Below are 22,925 nucleotides of genomic sequence, written 5' to 3'. Positions count from 1 at the left end.
CATTTGTGCTAGTGGCTAATTCCGGGCTAAGCCCGAAGGCATTTGTGCGAGTTACCATATCCGGGCTAAGTCCCGAAGGCATTTGTGCGAGTTACTAGTTTCGGGCTAAGTCCCGAAGGCATTTGTGCGAGTTACTAGTTTCGGGCTAAGTCCCGAAGGCATTTGTGCGAGTTACTATATCCGGGCTATATCCCGAAGGTATTCGAGTGAGTAGCCATATCCGGTTAAATCCCGAAGGTACTTGGCTTGGGAATGAGCGACCTTGCTGTAATATTTTCAATTAATACGCTCGTAAAATCCCAGCGATGAGGTATGTTTCGTATATGCTTTGAATTAGTTGATCCCTTACAAATAGTATTCGCTCAGTCGATAAATGAGCTACCGGCCTTTGGCTAAGTTGATCTTTTGTGTATGAATATAAGGGTTGGTAATGTGAAGTAAGTATGATATTGAGAATTTGTGCATATGAAATTATCCGTTTAGCCATATGAATGTTACACTTTAGTTGTGTCAAATTTTATGGCTCAAAACTTACTAAGCATTAAATGCTTACTCCGTTTCTTTGAATCTCTGTTTTATAGATTTTGGTTCGTCAGCTATCGGACTCGGGATTATTGAAGTCGAAGTCGCCCACACTATCAAACCCCCTTTTTTGGTACACTTTTGGTTGAACTTTGAAATGGCATGTATAGGACTACCCTTTTTGTTGTGGGTCATGTACCCTTTGGTTTTGTATAAATTTGGATAGCCATGCGAAAATGGCTTTGAGATTAGGGACTAAATCGAATAATTTGCAAAACTTGCATTCTAGAAGGTTTTAGTATGAAATTGCTTTGGAATATTAATGAGGAGTCTTAAATATCAATTTGACCAATTTCTAAGTCTATGGACAAAAATTGGACATGGATGGAATTTTTGGAAAGTTTAGTAGTAAGGGAATTTTGGTCATTTAGTTATTAAAATGAATTAAAAACAAAATTAAAAGCCAATTTTTGTCCATCTTTTTCATTAGGCCGAAATTTCAAGGTTTCTCCATAGCTAGGGTTTGTTCCAAGCTTCTAAGCTTCCAAGCTCCATAGTAAGTGATTCCAAACCCCGTTTTTAATGTTCTTTACGTTTTTGGAGTCCCAGTAACTTAATTAAGCTTATTCTAGCAATAATTCAACCTAGGGTTCATATTTGGAAAAATAGCCACAGGTGAAATTTGTGTATTTTGGTGTTTATGATAGAATATAAGGTTTTAAATTATGTTAGACAACTTGTGCTACTCGGTTTTAAGTGAAAACGAGTAAAATGGCTTAATCGGTAAAAATACCTAATAGTCATAAGTACATGTTAGAGTGAGAATTTGATATTGTCATAGAAGGGAAAAATGATCATCATGTCATAAAACATAAGAAAATAGGATGAAGTTTAATTTCTGAGCCTTGGGGAAAAAGTGTAAATATGTAAAAGCTTAGGGGCAAAAATGTAATTTTTCCAAAGTTTGGGTCAAGGACTGTTTTAATAAATATGAGTATTAAATAAGCTAAATTTTTTATTATAGATCAAGAAGAACAAAATCAAAAGTTAGACCGGGGAAAGAAAAGATAGTGGACTAAATCGATATAGTTGATCGTATTTTGTTTCGAGGTAAGTTTGCGGTAAATAAATGCAATATTCTATTATTTTATGTTAATTTTGTTAATTTCCAGCATGTGTATATTTATTTTATGAAATTATTCAAAGAAGACTCAAGCATGAATTGACGGAGAAGTAATTTTAGAAAGTCCCGATTGAACCTTAGGAATGTGTAGGATACAAATGTCATAACATTAGGGTTTAAGGATACCATGTAAGACCATGCTAAGGCATGGAAATTGGTAAGGTTTCTAAGGCAAGGAAATCATGTAAGACCATGTCAAGACATGGCATTGATAAGTTACTATAAGGCAAAGGTCCCATGTAAGACCATGCCAAGGCATGGCATTGGTGAGTTCATAAGGCAAGGATACCATGTAAGACCATGCCAAAACATGGCAATGGTAAGTTTCAAAAGGATACCACGTAAGACCATGACAAGTCATGGCAATGGTAAGGTACCCGCGTATCCTTAGTATTCCAAGTGGTCCAATGGGAAAATTTAAAGAGAATATCAAGTTAAGGTAAGGTAAGACCAGTTATACCAAAAAGGTAAGACAAGTTCATGCTAGAAGAGCAAAGGTAAGTACATAATGTTCATGTATGCTTGATAAGGAAAAAGGTAAGTAAAATGTATTAATAAATTTTATTAAGTAAGTAAGTATTTAAGTAAGTGAGTAAGTGAAGAAGTTTAAAATATGTCTATGACAATTAATGAAGTTACATTAAGTAGTATCATGCCAAGTAGTAAGATAATTCTTATGAATGTTGTTATTTATTTGCATGCAAACTTACTAAGCTTAATGTTTACCCCCTTTATTTTCCTTCTTTTTATAGCTTTGTCAAGCTAACTCGGGGATCGTAAAGTACGTCGGAGGTCTGGGCACACTATCACGAGGATTATTTTGGTATAGCTAGTCGTTTCATTTTGAGTATGGCATGTATAGCATCGTAGCTATTTTGTGTGTATGATCTTATGATATGGCTGATGAATGGTATGTAAATGCTTGATAATGATTACCTGTTGGAATGGCTAATCAAGGACATGTTTGGTGTTATGTATGCCTAAATGCTAGTTATTCTATGGAAATCATGAAAAAGGTGAAATTAGCTTTAAAATAGTATCGGACAGCAATAATGATGTGAATTTGGAAAATTACTAAAAATAGTAGAAATGGATTTAGATAGTGAATGAGATATAGAATTAAAGCTTGATGAGTCTATCTTCATATGGATAGAACAAAATAGGTATATGAGTTATATTTTATGAGATATTTAATTTTTTATGAAATAGGGCCAGAGCAATTTCTGGATCTCCTATTTTGATTTTGGAAATTCACAAAAAATTGTACAAATATAATTATAAGTCATGCTTTACATTTACAGATTCCTTATTGAGTCTAGTTTTATGAGAAATAAACAGAATAATAATTGAAACTTTGTACAGGGAGATATTTAATTCGTAATACACAGGGGTCAGAGTAGTCGAACCCTGAAACAGGGGAGATTTTAACTAATAAACTGTACTAGTTGGCCCAACCAAAAATTCTAGAAACAATTTAGTTCATATATATATGAGTCTAGTTTTAAGAAAAATTTACAGAATTGGATTTTGAGTTTTGTAACTCAAGATATGAATTTTTAAGCGACTGTGATATAGCTAGCCAGCTTGTCGGGAAGTTCTAAAATAAATTGTTTGAGCTGTTTAATTAATGAATTAAGTCCGTTAACACCTCGTGCTCGACTCTGGCGACGGTCTCGGGTTCGGGGTGTTAAAACGTCACCGCGATCCAAACATTCACCAGACCATTCAATCGGTAGAAGCGACAGGCAGTGTGTACAAAGGGTAGGGACGTAGTCAACGTAAGCTGATAACTCGTGCTTACTAGGAATTCCTCCTTGAAAACCAACAATTGCAATGATCTATCTCCATCACAATAAAATTTCAAAGATTACTCAGTCTTGTCGGCCAAGGCTATAGACTCATTGAATACATCAGTGTAGCGCACGTGCAGCCCAGAACATCTAAGGTTATCACAGACCTGTTATTGCCACAAACTTCCTTGGCCTAAAAGGCCAAAGTCCCTCTAACAAGATTGAGAAGGGACAACAACACATTCATAATTCCATCTGCTTAGGTACGCAACACAAGATCCCGATCGCACCCCTTGAGTTCAATTAGAATAAGGGGAGATAATGAAGATGAGTGTGGCTCGACAGTTCAATGTGAGTAGCATGGAGCCTGCCAATACACACAACCAAAAGACAACTCATATACCTATTTCATACTAGTAGTAGCACCCACGCACACCGGCCAACAACCCACCCAACCAATGAATTGGTTGGAGAGTGGAAGAAACAATGAACGAGGGAACTTGGTCTTGGAGTCGTTGGCTAGATTTTTATGAACACGGGCTTGACCAGCTGGGAAATCATCACCTCGACCACTAGCACCGGTGATTAACTCACCACTGTTGATGAGTCATTGTGAAACAACCCGACCCCCATGGGGGGAAGGGACGTACCCCACCTCGAGAGGGGGCACATCGGGGGGCAATGGATCACTACCCCTTAAAGAGCTAAATCAACTTTGTCAATATGCTACCAGGCAACATTCTTTTCTTTTTTTTGATAAAAAAATGAACCGAAGGTCAAACTCATTTTATTGCATAACGAATGATAATATTATGGATTTCCAACAGATAATCCATATTAAAATACAAATCACATTTGTTCTTAATAGATATATTACAAAGTAAATCAGTAGCATTATTACTACTACGGTCAATCCAATTAAATTGGACTAAGTCAAAATTCCTAAAGTCCATGCACGACCTTTTCATACAATAGCCCAATATGGTAATATCTTGATCTCGCTTCCTGATCGTGTTGAGTAAAGTTGCATTGTCAGATTCCATAATTATCTTAGACACATTTAGCTTTGACGCCAATTTCAAGCCTACAGTCAAAGCTTCTAGTTCTGCCTAAATCGCATCGAGGGCATTATTAGCAAAACCATAACAATCACTGAGAATAAAACATTCAGCGTCTCTAGCAATGGCCCATACCCAACACAACCATTCGAAACTGATGCATCAATATTGATTTTAACTAAGTCATTTGGAGGTTTCATCCAGCCTTTGTACACTGGAATAGGGGGAAGCACAGGAGGCTCGACCAAGTTGAAGATTCTAAAATCTTTGCTAAGGGTCCGCGCCTTCTCCTACACCACCATAGCAATATCTTCCTTGCCCTAAAACACCATCTTGTTTATATTGTTCCAACAATTCCAGAGGAGAATAAAAAGTTAGTGTCAGCCTTGGTGTCAAGCTCACAGAGAACATCTTTCAACCAATCTTTGCACCAGTTGTAGCTCCCATCAAGAAGCCTGTTATTTCAGCCCCTGATAATGAGGATCTCACGAACCTTGGGGCACTCTTTCATGGCATGGATAAGCGTCTCATCTCTATTTTTGCATCTTAACAGGATGTTGAGAAATTCTGATGGATGCGAGCAATATTATCATATGTGGATAAAATATTATGGCCAATTCTCCAACTAAAAACTTTAATCTTGGGGAATATTTTTAGCTTCCAAATAATTCTCCAAAATAATATGTGAGGACCGAAACCAATTCTCTTAAGGGATAACCAAGAGTAGGCTGACTTTGATGTATACAAACCATGAGGGTTTTAAATCCACATTCTACTATCTTTAACCCCATTATGAGGAATGGGTAAATTTCAAATACAATCATCCATAGTTTTACTGTATAAATCAATTACCCTTTCCCTTTTCCACCGCCTATGATTGTGGTCCTACAAATCATTAACCTTTCTTTCATCATTTGTCAAAAGTGACTGACAAATCGATTCTCCATTAAGGCCCTCGACACCCCAATGATACAATCGAATGTCAATTGTGTCACCATCCCCAACTTGCCACATAAAGCCATCCTTTAAAACATCGATCACTTTTGTAATGCTTGACCAAGTAAAATATGGTTTATCACAATGTTTAGGCCTGAACACATCCTCCTCTAGAAAATATTTTGCACTCAACACCTTAAAACATAAAGTATGCTTGAAATTTATGAGCCTCCACACTTGTCTGCCCAGGAAGGACAAATTAAACAAATGCATATCCTGAAAGCCAATGCCACCTATCCCTTTTGGGTAACACAACCAATCCCTGGCCATTATAGCCTAACCTTAAGTCTTCTCATTGTTTTTCCACCACATCCGGCCCATTTTCGAGTGAATGTCCTCAATGATACCTTTTGGGGCAAGAAAAATAGATAATGCATATGTCAGAATAGACTAAATAATAGCTTTAATGAACACCTCTTTGCCTCCGTAAGACAACAGTCATTTTGATCAACTATTTATCTTGTAAGTACACCGATTAATGATGTTAGTAAAAGCAATTGACTTTTTCTACTAATAGGTAATAGTAACCCTGGTAGCTATCGAGATTGTCAACCATTCGCATTCCTAGCATAGAACAAAAAAGCTACCTTTGAAGCAAATGGGTTTTCGGGCTAAACATAATCATGGATTTATCATTATTATTCTTTTGGACCAAAACACAAGTAAAATTTGTTATAATTTTGACAATTTCCTCCACATCCCTTTTTCTATTGTGGATAAAAAGGAATGCGTCATCAGCAAAAAAAGGTGATTTATATGCGGACCATTAATGCTAGTCCGAATTCCCTTTAACATATTTTTATTTTGAGCTCGTATTAGCAATTTAGAAAAGGCTTCTATGCAAAATAGAAAAAGGTTGGGAGAGAGAGGATCCCTTTGTCTGAGGCCCCTTTCCAGCATAATAGTTTCGAGAGGGTTGAGTTGCACTTTACAAGATAGCAGACCGAACAACCACAACTCATAATCTTAGTCACCCAAGCATCCGTGTAGCCCATTTTTTTCATAACCTCTTCAATGAAATTCTACTCTACCCTATCATATGTTTTGCTTATATCAAGCTTGATCACAAATCCTTTGTTTGGCCTGTTCTTAGAACTTTAAAGGTAATGGACCAGCTCATGGGCTATCAAAATGTTATCGTGGATCATTCTACCAAGAACAAAAGAACTTTGGTTTTGACTAATGCACTTCAAAAGAATATCTTTCAAACGATTTGCAAACACCTTGGCAACTATTTTGTAAATCACCCTCCAAAGACTTATAGGGCGAAAATTAGTTATATCAATAGGCTCTTTATTTTAGGAATGAGAAAAATAATCGTCTCATTGAGACTATCCACTTTTTTATCACCCATTAACATCTCAAGACACAATTTTATTATATCAACTCCCACCACATCCCAATCCTCTTTGTAGAAATTTCTCGATAAACCATCAATGCCAAGGGCTTTTCTAGGGTCTATTTGATTGAAAGCTTTCTTGATTTCATCATCTTTGAACTCTTCCAGCAACCTATCATTCATCTCCCCTGAAATGCAATTTTCAATAAAGTCAAGGTTTAGTTCATCGTTTGTTTGTAAAGTTGACCCAAATAAAGTTTGAAAATACTCCTTGGCAGCCATGCAAATATCTTTGGTATTGTTCTTCCAGCACCCGCGAATATCTTTCAACCTTTCAACCTTTCAATGCTATTTTTCTTCCTTCTACTCGAAGATCTCACATGAAAGAACAGGGTATTCCTATCACCCTCTTTTAGCCAATTAACTCTCGATCTTTGAGCCTAGTACTTCTCTTCTTTATCCAACAGCTTTCTGAGCTTTAGCCTCATAGCTTTGAGCATGTTCCCTTCGTACGATCTTCCAAGATTTTCAACGATGCTATTAATTTTTAATTTTAGCACACCAATATGCTTGCTTATCTCTTTGTACTTCTTATATTGCCACACACCAAGGTCATGGCCCACCTTCTCAAGTTTTTCCATAATATCCTTTGTGCCTTCATGCCAAGAATTTTTAATAATATTTTTTGCTTCAACCTCTTTTGCCCAACAAATATCATATCTAAACATAAGCCTAGGATCTCTCGGCCCCACTCTCGGCTTGCGACCTTCGGCGTCCAAAATAATAGCATCATGGTCTGAGTTCGATTGGTGGATCACTTTGGTCTCGATGAACGAGAAAATTGTCACATCATTAGCCGAACTCATAAATCGATCGAGTCTTTCTTTGAACATTGCAATGCCTTCCCTATTGTTGACCCAGCTAAACCACCCATTGTCCTTTTTCAACCAAAGATAGCTCGTCAACAACCTCATGAAAGTCATCCATCAAGGCTTTCGATTTCCTTTTACCACCTTCTTTTCCAAGTTGTTGAGGATTGCATTAAAATCCCTCCTATAATCCACGTTTCCGTAACAGATCTCCCCACCCTCTTCAACATCTCCCACAGATATTTTCTATTGTTTGGGTCAATGTTCCCCTAAAAACCAGTGAACCTAATGGGGTTGTCATTGTCTATGTGGATCAATGAGTCTATGTGGTTCTTTTTGTAGTTTTTGACTTCAACTTTCGTGCCCTCCCTCCAAAGCATAGCTAGACCACCGCTTTTTCCAGTCGCGTTAATAGCTAGGCAGTCATCCATCCTACATATGCTACGAATAAGAGAACTTATTAGTATGCACTTTAGTTTCACATAAAAAAATAACCTCCGCGTCATTATCAACAATAAGTTGCTTTAATTCGCGATCTGTCATAGGGTTTTTAATCCCACGACAATTCCAACACAAGATTTAATTGCTCTTGGCTGTGTAACACCCCTAACTCATATCTGTTGCCGAATTAGGGTTTGGAGGCATTATTGGACAAAAACACAACTTTGCACTTTCACACAAGTCATATTCACATGTATATAAAAATATTCAATTAAATATTAATCATGATTTTATCATTAAATAATATACAATCACATGAACACTCGTAACTTAATCAAATGTTAAATCTCAAAATCATATCATTTACTACATAGTAAAATTTAAACATGATCCAACATAGATCATATAAATTATACATAAACAGTGTGTATAACAAGTTGGTAATCTCAATAATTGAATATTAGGCCTATTTTATTTTAAACATGCGCATAAATTTATTAGTCTTATAGAATTCATGTGTTATGCGTATTTACTCGAGTTAACTACTAACATTCAGTTATATATATGTATAATCCATTCCATTCATAATATTACAAATAACCAATGAATCTCTACCACCATGCACATTTCATAACAATCATAATATAAGCACGTATATGTACATACATAAACATATAAACTCCCATCTAACAAGCCATGTTCAATTACCTATGTAACATCCCGAAATAGGGCCTAAATGGAACAGTGGTTGCGAAATCTGAGGTAGAAAATTTATTTTATTATTATTTTGAGGTTCATGATATGATTGCATGATTGTGTGAAAATTTCGTGATGAAATTCTATGCATAAAGTGCTTAAGTTGAGATTAGGGACTAAATCGAATAATTTGCAAAACTTGCATTCTAGAAGGTTTTAGTATGAAATTGCTTTGGAATATTAATGAGGAGTCTTAAATATCAATTTGACCAATTTCTAAGTCTATGGACAAAAATTGGACATGGATGGAATTTTTGGAAAGTTTAGTAGTAAGGGCATTTTGGTCATTTAGTTATTAAAATGAATTAAAAACAAAATTAAAAGCCAATTTTTGTCCATCTTCTTCATTAGGACGAAATTTCAAGGGTTCTCCATAGCTAGGGTTTGTTTCAAGCTTTCAAACTCCATAGTAAGTGATTCCAAGCCCCGTTTTTAATGATCTTTACGCTTTTGAAGTCCCGATAACTTGATTAAGCTTATTCTAGCAATAATTCAACCTAGGGTTCATATTTGGAAAAATAGCCATAGGTGAAATTTGTGTATTTTGGTGTTTTATGATAGAATATGAGGTTTTAAATTATGTTAGACAACTTGTGCTACTCGGTTTTAAGTGAAAACGAGTAAAAGAGCTTAATCGGTAAAAATACCTAATAGACATAAGTACATGTTAGAGTGTGAATTTGATGTTGAATTTGATGTTGCCATAGAAGGGAAAAATTATCAGCATGTCATAAAACATAAGAATAAGGGATGAAGTTTAATTTACGAACCTTGGGGGAAAAGTGCAAATATGTGAAAGTTTAGGGGCAAAAATGTAATTTTGCCAAAGTTTGGGTCAAGGAGGCTCTTTAACCATTGTTGTAGCTCACCATATATTAAATAAGCTAAATTTTTTTATTATAGATCAAGAAGAACAAAATCCGGAGTTAGACCGGGGAAAGAAAAAGATAGTGGACTAAGTCGATATAGTTGATCGTATTTTGTTTCGAGGTAAGTTTGCGGTAAATAAATACAATATTCTATTATTTTATGTTAATTTTGTTAATTTCCAGCATGTGTATATTTATTTTATGAAATTATTCAAAGAAGACTCAAGCATGAATTGACGGAGAAGTAATTTCAGAAAGTCCCGGTTGAACCTTAGGAATGTGTAGGATACAAATGTCATGACATTAGGGTTTAAGGATACCATGTAGACCATGCCAAGGCATGGAAATTGGTAAGGTCCCTAAGGCAAGGAAATCATGTAAGACCATGTCAAGACATGGCATTGATAAGTTACTATAAGACAAAGGTCCCATGTAAGACCATGCCAAGGCATGGCATTGGTGAGTTCATAAGGCAAGGATACCATGTAAGACCATGTCAAGACATGGCAATGGTAAGTTTCAAAAGGATACCACGTAAGACCGTGACAAGTCATGGCAATGGTAAGGTACCCGTGTATCCTTAGTATTCCAAATGGTTCAACGGGAAAATTTAAAGAGAGTATCAAGGTAAGGTAAGGTAAGACGAGTTATACTAAAAAGGTAAGACAAGTTCATGCTAGAAGAGCAAAGGTAAGTACATAATGTTCATGTATGCTTGATAAGGAAAAAGATTAATAAATTTGATTAAGTAAGTATTTAAGTAAGTGGGTAAGTGAAGAAGTTTAAAATATGTCTATGACAATTAATGAAGTTGCATTATGTAGTATCATGCCAAGTAGTAAGATAATTCTTATGAATGTTGTTATTTATTTGCATGCAAACTTACTAAGCTTAATGCTTACCCCCTTTATTTTCCTTCTTTTTATAGTTTTGTCAAGCTAACTCGGGGATCGTAAAGTACGTCGGAGGTCTGGGCACACTATCACGAGGATTATTTTGGTATAGCTAGACGTTTCATTTTGAGTATGGCATGTATAGCATCATAGCCATTTTGTGTGTATGATCTTATGATATGGCTAATGATTGGTATGTAAATGCTTGATAATGATTAGCTGTTGGAATGGCTAATCAAAGACATGTTTGGTGTTATGTATGCCTAAATGCTAGTTATTCCATGGAAATCATGAAAAAGGTGAAATTAGCACAAAACAGAATCAGACAGTAGCAGTGACGTGAATTTGAAAAATCACTAAAAATAGTAGAAATTGAATTAAATGATGAATAAGTTATGAAATAAAATATTATTATGTCTATTTTCAAATGGAAGAAACAAAATAGGTAAATGAGATATATTTTATGAGATATTTAAATTTTTGTGAAACAGGGCCAGAGCGATTTCTGGATCCCCTATTCTAACTTTGGAAATTCACCAAAAATTGTACAAAGATAATTAGAAGTCATTATTTACATGTACAGATTCCTTATTGAGTCTAGTTTTATGAGAAACAAACTTCATAGTTATTGAAATTCTATACAGAGAGATATCTGATTCGTAATATACAGAGGTCAGAGCAGTCAAACCCTGAAACAGGGGAGACTTTAACTAATAAACTGTACCAGTTGGCCGGACCAAAAATTCTAGAAAAAATTAGTTGATAGATATATGAGTCTAGTTTTAGGGAAAATTTATGGAATTGGATTTTGAGTTTTGTAACTCGAGATATGAATTTTTTTTAAGAGACTATAACGCAGATTGCTAGCTTGACTGGAAATTTTAAAAATAAATTGTTTGAGCTGTTTAAGTAATGAATTAAGTCCGTTAACACCTCATGTTCGACTCCGGCGACGGTCTCGGGTACGGGGCGTTACAACCTAAGCATACTTATCCATTGTCATTACATCGATCTTCTTATAGCAAACATTTTATTTTATAAAATGTTAATTCACTAATACATCAACTGATCCAATAAATATATATTTTCTTAAGTGGCGAATCACAAATAGCTCATAAATATTATTCATGCTATCCATCTCATGATCGAATGCTATTACCTTAGTCTCATTCGAACACAATCATGTATCAAGCACAACTATTAATTTCATTTCTTATTTCTAGCCGTACAAAAACTTATCCGAACCAACTAACATGCTTATATATAAATATATACCATGACCATTATCAAGCCATTTCCAACACATACATCACTAAACATATATACCATGCATATCATAACATATAACATTATAACCGGACAGATTAAACCATAACCAAAACCAAACTTAGGAATTAAGCCATTTTCGCATGGCTTTAGGTTTACACAACCAAAATCCATTATTTCAAAGTATGTCCCAGTCTATATATGCCATAATTCAACTTTAACTATTTAAATACCGAAGCAGTAGATAGTGTGATGAACTTTGCTGACGATCCCCGAGTTTATAACGTGAACCCAGAATCTATAAAATAGAATAAACATACACGCACAGAGTAAGCTATCATAGCTTAGTAAGTCATAAGCAAATAAACAATCTAGTGATATAACCAACTTATTTTAAACTAACCAAATAACACTAGTATTACTATGCTTAGACTCTTCATAAATGATACTTTTTATACATAATTCCCACCATGGCTGAAAGCTCATATAACTAATATAAGTAATTCACATTTCGCTTACAAAGCCAATATATCATTAGATAATCAAATATACATATACTCATAGACACCAGCTCAGGTATCATAATACATATTATCATGTACACATATTACCTAAATGGTCGAGTACACATGGTTACATCTATACACATATCACATATGATCTCGAAGACATTCACAATATACCTATCAAGATCGAACACACTTTTATAATTATACACATTCTATAGTTACCTTATAAGTCATTTGTAACAAACATTAAGTACTTACTTACCTCATCACAAGTAATAATAACCTATTCCATACCTGGTCATTTAGCTTATTCAACATGTACATTCACATCTATCGTAGCCCGATGAACCATTCATAGTTGGATAGGACACTCGGAAAAACACACATATATCGTACAATGCCAACGTCCCAGACGTGGTCTTACATATAATCACAAATCATGCCACTGTCCTAGACAGGGTCTTACTCGCACAAATATACGAAAATCACATATCGATGCTATGGTCTTACTCACACACATATATCGGAATCTTATGTCATGACATATGTATCCTAACTATTCCTAAGGTTTATACGGGGCTTTCGGACGTTGTAACTCGGTCGAAACCAATTCGAAAACATAGTAATCAAGCTTATTCACATTCGGCTTTAGCATAAATAAAATTATATATTTCATTTCAGCATATATACTTTGCATTTAATTAAAACTAAGTACGCCTATTTGCTTATAAACTTACCTCGGACGATATAGAACGGAACGGGACAGCTAGTTGACAACTTTCGTTTTTCCCCGATTCAAATCTGATTTCTTTGGTTCTTGATCTATACATATTCAAATTAAGCTCATTCAAACATATTTTTATTCAATTTAGTCCAAAAATACATGAATGGGAAAATTACCATTTTACCCCTAATATTTACACTTTTTACAATTTAGTCCCTATTGCACAAAACAAAAAATATACAAAATTTCATCACAACCATGTTAGGCCAAATTTTACCCATGCTCATACAAGTCCTTATATTTCATTTATTTCACATTTTAGTCCCTCAAATTATTATTTTTGCAATTTAGTCCTAATTACTCAAAATCATCAAAAACTCCAATACAAAACATGTTAATCTAAAACATATCTTTCATATTTCATCATCAAGCAACAAAAATCACAAGCTCTTAACAATGACATAACTCAAAATATTCACCAAAATAAAAAATTCAAGCATAGGTTTTATAGTACTCGAAGCAACGATCTCAAAAACATAAAAAATATCAAAAACCGAGCTAAACTTATACCTTAATCAAGCTTGAATATAATATGAAAACTTATTTTAATTTGGTATATTATAACATATAATAACATTTTACCTAATTATTTATTTAACCTTATTTATTAAATTATAAAACCATTATAACTATGACCATTACCGTCCACTTTACTTAACAATAGACTAATTGCAACATAAAAGCTTCCATTTAAAAAGCCAAATGCAATTTGGCCCCTTTTTAGAAATAACCACCAAATTTTTATTTTACGCGATTAAGTTCTTTTATTCAATCGGACACTCAACCGATAAAATTAAAGCACAAAAATTTCACAGATATAAATTCACACAAAATAAACACATAAAATAATTTTTAAATATTTTTTGACCCGGATTCGTGGTCCCAAAACCACCATTCTGATTAGGGGTGTTAAGGGGGGCTAGTCGCCAGCCACCGCCTTGCTTGGTGATATGTTGTCCAATAGCCTTCTCTGCACAATTTTGGATGGGCTCTCATCCTTGTTATCTTCATTCATACTCCTCTATCTCTTTCTTTTGCTTTTAAAATAACCCAGGCCATCAAGCATATATTTACGAGCTTTTTTTTTCCATGGGTGAATTGGATACCGAGTCTTCATCTCCCATTTTTCCTTTTCGTTTTTGTAAGATTTGCTTGTTTTCATCCTTTGTCTCGTTCAATAAACCATGGATTGCCACTATCTCAATCCCGTTTCTCCACATGCCTCTTTCTTCGTTCGGAGCCACTGTAGTCCACCTTAGCCAACTTCTATCACTACAAGAAAATAGGGCTTTAGCGGCGTTTTTAGCGGCGTTTTATCAAAAAACACCGCAAAAATTGTAAAACACAGAGCAATAGCGGTGTTTTAACAAAAACGCCACTAAAAACAGAGTAATAGCGGCTTTTTGTTAAAACGCCGCTAAAAACAGAGCATTAGCGGCGCTTTTGGTAAAACGTCGCTAAAGACCAGAGCATTAGCGGCGCTTTTAGTAAAACGCCGCTAAAGACCAGAGCATTAGCGGCGCATTCGGTAAAACGCCGCTAAAGACCAGAGCATTGCGGCGCTTTTGGTAAAACGCCGCTAAAAGTCATATAGTCTTAAAATTCTAAACCCTAAAAAAACCATAAAACGCTTTAGCAGCGCTTTTGGTAAAAAGCCGCTAAAAGTCATATAGTCTTAAAATTCTAAACCCTAAAAAAACCATAAAACACTAATCTATAACCCTTAAAATAGTAAACCGCTAAACCCTAACAAGCCCTAAACACTAAATTATAACCCCTAAAACCCTAAACGCCGCAATAGGTGCATTTTTAGTGGCGCTAGGTTATAAACGTTGCTAATGTTAAGTTATTTTGTTCAAAACTTCGTTGTTTAGCTATCTTATTTTTTACCCACACCTGATACGCCTAACATTTTCCCCGTTTTTCCCCAATTCTATTTCCCCCTTCTTCCTCATCCTAAATCCCTAAAGTATTATCATCCATTCCTAAATTCGACATCCTAAATCCCTAACGAATTTAATAATAATAATAAATTAATTTTAACAATTAAACTTAAATTCAGAAATTTGAAACATAGAGGAATTAAATTCTTAAGAATAGAAATATAATGACTAAATTTTAATTTTACGAAAAGTATAAATACTTATCTCATATTTTAGCTTTTACAGATTAAGTGGTTTAGTATTCAATTTGTTAAAGAATGTTAAGAGAATTACTTTTTCTTTTTTAAGATTTAACACTCCTATGCGAAAAGATATTATTTAACTCGTATATTTATTAAAAGTTAATATAAAAATTAATTGTTATTTTGGTTATAATCATAAAGTTAATTGTGTTTCGAATTTTTATTATATATATAAATATATATAAATATAAAAATACATTCTTATAACTTAATTTATATGTGAAAGGGTAAATTAATAATTTCACAACTGAATTAATATACTTGATTAACCCATAACACCAACTTAATAAAAAAATAACTATAATTATAAATTTTTCTTTCCATTTATATGATTCAACTAAAAATATTTTTAATATTTAATTTATATAGACAAACAATTATTGCGCTCAATTTGATATAAATTATAAAATTACAATTAATTTTATTTAAAACTCGATTCGAAACAATGAATGTTTTGAATTCGTAAAGTAAAATAATCACACTAGAATATGGCACACTCATTAAATTTTTATGTAACAAAATTAATAAAATTTGATGTAATAACCAGTATGTCATTATATAAAAATTAATAAAATTTGATGTAATAACGACCTGCATGTCGGATCCGGCCATAATGTCTAGGCGGGTCTGGGGTGTTAAATTTAGTAGTATCAGAGCCAAGTTGCAACAACTCGACTGTGGAATGGGTTTACAAAAATAAAGATTTTTAAAAAAAAAACTCAATTTTCAAAATTTAGATCTTTAAAAGGTGGCATTCCGAATCTCTGGCCCAAACCTGTAAGTATTACTTTGAGCTTCTCTGAATATTTTATTGAAATATCTGTCTGTACTGAAATCCTACTAGGATAGGATGATACTGAAACCTTAGGAAAATTTGATAAGAGACTAAAACTGCAGCTAGACTTCGATTCTGCGAAAACAAACTTTGAATTACTGTCTGATTCATAAAACATCTGTAATAAGCACTGGAATATTAATTAATGCATAAAATTTGTAATCAGATAATACGATATGAGTACAAGAGCCGCTCGTGGAAGAGGCCGTGGACAGGGCCGAGGAAATGCTCGAGCGAGATCTTCATCTTCAGGACATATGCCGGCTGTGGATGCACCAGTACCACCGGCAACGGAGGTGGAGTCTCATGATCGCGGTGCCGGGGATGATGCCCTGTCATAGGCAATGCTTCGGGTTCTAGAAAGGGTTACTGGGGTAAGTACGGGCAACGAAATTCGGGGATCTATTTCTGAACGACTTCGGGCTAACGGAGCGGAGATCTTTAAGGGTGTGTCTGGTGTAGCCCCGAATGTAGCGGAATATTGGTTGGAGGCCATGGAACGGATTATGGATGACTTGGACTGCTCGGTGAAGCAAAAGCTGAAGGGAACCATATCGTTGCTGCGGGACGAGGCCTATCAGTGGTGGCTCACTGTGAGAGAAGGGACCCCAGCTGAACGGAATTACGTTGGGGCAAGTTATGTGGATGTTCGCAGAAAAGAATTCTTGAATCTGGTGCAAGGAGGTAAAACAATTGCTGAGTACGAGGCCGAGTTTTCGAGGTTGAGCCGGTATGCCGTGGGCATAGTTGCTACGGAATATGAGCGTAGTGTGCGCTTTGAGGATGGTCTTAGGGATGACCTTAGGGTGTTGATTGCTCCGCAGAGGGAGCGAGACTTTGCGGTCTTGGTGGAGAAGGCAAAGATAGCTGAGAAGGTTAAGTGGGCAGAAAAGCAGAATCGGGAGAAGGATCGAAACCATTTTCGGAGGGATTCAGGGCCGTCAGGTGGTGCTAATAGGAATGTTAAGAGAGCAAGAGTGGAGGAACCAGTTCGAGTAGTACCGATGAATGTGGTTAGACCACCAATCTGTGGGGACTGTGGTAAGGTATATTTGGGCGAGTGTAGAAAATGTTTCGGTGCTTGCTTCCAATGCGGATCTATGGAGCATAGAGTTAAGGACTGTCTTTAGAGAGCTGATTAGGCTCAGGTTGCTGTACAGAGGGTTGCTCAACCCATGAGAGGTGGATCACAACCACCGAGAGGACGTGGGCAAGGTAGGAATGGAAATGGTCGAGGTCGAGGGGCACCTGGCAGGGGTGCCAGAAATGCTGAAGCTCGACAGCCAGCGTTGGTGTATGCAGCTCGTCATCGAGAGGAGGGCGACGCACCTGACGTCATAACGGGTATGTTTTTAGTTTCTAGCATACCGTATACTGATTTGGTGGATATTGGATCTACTCATTCCTATGTTGCATGTGCTATATCTGGGTCGTTGGGTGTGCACTCTGAGAAGATTGTGAGTGGGGTATCTGCGCTAAGTCCTTTGGGTCACTCAGTTAGGGTAGACAAACTGTATAGGGATGTACCCTTAGAAACTCAAGGTAGGACTTTCCCTAGAGATCTGATGGAGTTACCATTCGGGGAATTTGACCTCATTCTGGGAATGGACTGGCTTGTTAAGCATATGGCGACTCTGGATTGTGCAGCTAAGCGAATGGTGTTAAGGACTACGAAAGGTGAGGAGGTTATAGTGATAGGGGAATAAAGGAATTATTTGTCCAATGTGGTGTCGGCGTTAAGAGCCGAAAAGTGGATTCAGAAAGGTTGTGAGGCTTATTTGGCATTTGTAAGTCAGTCGAAAGAGGAGGGACTGACGGTGGATAAGGTCAGGACCGTAAAAGAGTTCTAAGATGTTTTTCCGGAGGAGCTTCCAGGATTACCTCCGAACCGAGAAGTTGAGTTTGGAATCGACTTGTTGCCTGGAATGGCGCCCGTGTCCATTGCACCGTATAGGATGGCACCGAAGGAGTTAGTGAAGTTAAAGGCACAAATTCAGGAGTTGTTGGATAGGGGCTTCATTAGGCCAAGTGTGTCTTCTTGGGAAGCACCGGTGCTATTCGTGAAAAAGAAGGATGGTACGATGCGGATGTGCATTGATTATCGCCAGTTGAACAAACTGACGATTAAGAATAAGTATCTATTGCCAAGGATTGACGATCTGTTCGACCAGCTTAGAGGAGCTCCTGTATTTTCCAAGATCAACCTTCGATCTGGATATCATCAGTTAAGGGTCAAGGAGGCAGATATCCATAAGACGACATTCAGGACTTGGTATGGTCATTACGAGTTTCTGGTTATACCATTTGTACTGACGAACGCTCCTGCAGCGTTTATGGATCTGATGAATCATGTGTTCCAACCATTCTTAGATCAGTTCGTAGTCGTCTTTATTGACGATGTCCTGGTATATTCTGAAACGAAAGCGAAGCATGATGAGCATCTTCGTATAGTGCTGCAAGTGTTAAGGGAGAAGGAACTTTATGCGAAGTTCAGCAAGTGTAAATTCTGGTTGAGGGAGGTAACCTTCTTAGGTCATGTTGTCTTTGCCGAGGGGATTAAGGTGGACCTTCGAAAGATTGAAGCGATTTTGGAGTGGAAGCTGCCTAGGTCAGTGTCGGAAATACAGAGTTTTCTAGGATTGGCAGGATACTACAGAAGGTTTGTGGAAGGTTTTTCTGTGATGGTAGCACCTCTGACAAAACTCATAAGAAAAGGAGTACCGTTTGTATGGACTGAGAAGCAGCAGGAAGCTTTTGAGAAGTTGAAGAAAGTTCTAACTGAAGCACCTGTGTTAGTTCAGCCAGAGTCTGGGAAGGATTTTATGGTGTACAGTAACGCATCACATGTAGGTTTGGGCTGCGTGTTGATGCAAGAGGGTAAGGTGGTTGCATATGCATCACGACAGCTTAAGCCTCACGAGGGGAACTATCCTACTCATGATTTGGAATTGGCGGCGGTGATATTTGCACTTAAGATTTGGAGACATTACTTGTACGGAGAAAGGTGTATTATATACACAGACTACAAGAGTCTTAAGTATTTGTTGACTCAGAAGGAGCTAAACCTTAGGCAAATGAGATGGATTGAGTTGCTTAAGGATTATGACTATTCGATCGAGTATCACCCAGGAAAGGCTAATGTGGTAGCCGACGCTCTAAGTCGTAGAACTGTATCTAATCTGAGAGCAATGTTTGCTCGTCTGAGTCTGTATGATGATGAAGTCTGTTGGCTGAGTTGCAAGTGAGACCAACCTGGGTGGAACAGATTAAGGAAAAGTAGTTGAATGATGTGTCTTTGGTCACTCGTTTTCAACAAGTTAAGGAAGGGGAAACTTCTGAGTTTGGGTTAAATAGAGAAGGAGTTCTGTGTTTCCGAGGAAGAATTTGTGTTCCGAAGGACTCTGACTTGAGGCAGGAAATATTGAAGGAAGCTCATGGGGGACTGTGTGCCATGCATCCTGGAGGGAACAAGTTGTATCACGACTTGCGAGAAGTGTACTGGTGGCCTGGACTTAAACGAGAAGTAACGGAGTTTGTAGGAAAATTTCTGACATGCCAGCAAGTAAAAGCTGAGCATCAATTACCTTCTGGACTGTTGCAGCCAGTGAAGATACCACTTTGGAAGTGGGAGAGGGTAACCATGGACTTTGTGAGTGGGCTGTCCTTGACACCATCGAAGAAAGACTCGGTGTGGGTGGTTGTGGATAGGTTGACCAAATCAGCCCATTTCATACCTGTACATACTGACTTCTCACTTCAAAGGTTAGCCAAGCTATATGTGGCAGAGATTGTGCGACTTCATGGAGTCCCAGTTTCGATTATCTCTGACCGGGATCCTAGATTCACATCTCGATTTTGGCAAAAGCTGCATGGGGTATTGGGGACGCGATTGAACTTTAGTACGACTTTCCATCCCCAAACTGATGGTCAGTCGGAAAGGGTTATTCAGATTCTAGAGGATATGTTGAGGGGATGCGTAATGGACTTTCGAGGTAGTTGGGAGGATTGCTTGCCGTTGGAAAAATTTGTGTACAATAACAATTACCAGGCGAGTATCCGAATGGCACCGTATGAAGCACTGTATGGACAAAGTTCTCGTACCCCTAGTTATTGGACTGAACTAGGAGAGTGACAAGTTCTTGGACCAGAGTTGGTAGCTGATACTGAGGATAAGGTCAGAATAATTACGGATCGGTTAAAAGAAGCTTCTGATAGGCAAAAGTCGTATGTAGATTTGAAATGGAAGGAGATTGAGTACTCAGTAGGTGATATGGTTTTCTTGAAGGTTTCTCCTTGGAAGAAGATATTAAGGTTTGGTAAGAAAGGCAACCTGAGTCCGCGGTTCATTGGGCCTTATCGAATTTTGAAGCGAGTAGGCCCAGTAGCTTATCAATTGGAATTGCCTCCAGAGTTAGATAGGATTCACGATGTTTTTCACGTCTCCATGTTAAGGTGTTATCGTTCTGACCCTGCTCATGTCGTGCCGGTTGCAGATATTGAAGTTCAGACTGATTTGACCTTTAAGGAGGAGCCTGTGCAAATATTGGCTCGAGATGTTAAGCTTCTCAGAAAGAAATCTGTCCCATTAGTGAAAGTGCTTTGGCGTAATCATGGAAGAGAGGAAGCTACGTGGGAGCCAGAAGAGGCGATGCAACAGCAATACCCTCATCTGTTTGAATCAGGTAAAATTTTGAGGACAAAATTTCTTTAAGGAGGGTAGAGTTGTAACGCCCCAATTTTCGGGATTTTTGGGATTTCTGTGATTTTCAATGAATTTTTAAAATTCCTGTGTTTTGTCTGTTTGGCGTAGGTTAATTATGTTAGTGGGCCTCTAGAAGACCCAAGCTTAAGTTAAAACTCGGAACTTTAGTTAATTTTAGTTCTATAGGAAAAAGGGGTTCTGCTTAATTGGGCTTTTAAGTATTAATTGGGTAAAATAAAACACAAGGAAGCCTATGGTAAGTTGGCATGTGAAGCCACTTGGGGGCTTTAGAGGTGGCATTTGGATGACCAAGGAGAGCTAAGGTTCGAGTCGCAAGGTAAGCAAATTAGTGATATTAATTTTTATGTACAGAAAAGGTAAGTAGTGGAACTGAAATAAAAGACTGTCAGGAGGAGTTTGAGTTGCTTAGGTGATTGAGTAAGGAGGGGATAAGGGAGAAGATTTAGGAGCTGATAAGGGGAGAAGATTTAGGAGCTGATCAAAGAGCAAGAGTTGGTCGGCCAAGGGCCTCTAGCATAGGGAATTCAGCTAGGTCATTTAGTGTTGGGAATTTCAGCTTTTGGGAAAGGTGGTTGCCGAATTCTTTTTGTCTTTTTCCTTTTGATAGAAGCCGAAGTTATACCCTACACCTGCCGGCTCCTCCTCTTCAAGAACCGAATTCTCTCATCTTCTTCTCTTTCTTTCTGTCATTTGTTCCCTTTTTCTTCCCATAGCCAAACTTGGAACCCCTCATTGTGTCATTTTCTCCATAGCCGAATACTACCTCTCTTCTTTTTCCTTCTTCTTCCATCTTTTCTTTTCCATAACCGAACCTATACCCTTCTTCTTGTGTCTCATCTTTTATTTTTCCATCTTCAATTTTCCTCAATAGCCGAATCTTGTGGTAGCTGAACTTTTTTGCTCTTACTTCTCTAAAAATCGAAACCTACATACCGGAGGTGAAGGAGGCCGAATCTTTGGTTGTTTGAATCTACTTCTTCTTGTGACTGCGGTGGATTAGAGATAAAAGAATCGTAGATAGGAGCATTCTTCTGAGCCGATCAACGTTAGGTAAGTCTTTCGAACAACTGTCATTAGTCTCATTGTTTTTAGAAAGGAAAAGCTGAAACCCTTAGGGGTGGCTAGCGTTATTGGACTAAGGGATTTGCGTTTTTCTGTTGGTTGTGTAAGCGGTAGCGTGGTCAAGAGGATATTTAGCAAAGAGCTTGAGGACTTATTCGGTTGGCTCTCCATATCTAACCCATATTTTGGCAAAAGGTAAGGAACTCTGGGATCTAAGGCTGTGTTGGCCGAATATGGTAAGGGGTTAAAATACATAGTTGTTTTCGATATATAGATTGACATGTTACTAATATAATTGTAGGCAGTTCGTGGGTGGATCTCACCAACGTACCGTTATAAATCAGGTGTGTAACTGACACCCTCTTATAGACTGGATCGGCAAAAGCCGAAATACCGAAAAGACGGCATTTTAAGAGCATGCAAGTGTTCGAATTCTTGTGAGATTAGTAGTTTGGTGCATATGGTAGATTAAAGTGATAAGACTGTAGAGTGCACGATTCTGTGCATTTCGATGTTTTTGGGCTTAATGGGCCAAAAACGGGATAGTGGGCCAACGGGCCCAATTCGGTAAAAAAAAGCGGTAAGTGTTTCTGATCGTACTTAAATGGCTATGCTATGCATTAAAACCCTAAGAATAGTTAAATTACTTGAATACCCCTATATATGGAAATTAATGATATACCCTAGGTACAAAATTACCATTATACCCCTAAGGTTACTTTTGACTGAAAAGCATGATAATTTAATTCTGTATGATGTATGCCATGATTGTATATCTGCTACATGGGGACATGGGTTATATTATGGAGGAAGCATCCTGGTGGCTATGCGACAACTATCTGATC

The sequence above is a fragment of the Gossypium hirsutum genome, chromosome A05 (assembly GCF_007990345.1).
Source record: "Gossypium hirsutum isolate 1008001.06 chromosome A05, Gossypium_hirsutum_v2.1, whole genome shotgun sequence".
NCBI classification, from domain to species: domain Eukaryota; kingdom Viridiplantae; phylum Streptophyta; class Magnoliopsida; order Malvales; family Malvaceae; genus Gossypium; species Gossypium hirsutum.
The sequence above is the reverse complement of the archived record's forward strand: the minus strand, read 5'-3'. Positions refer to the sequence as shown.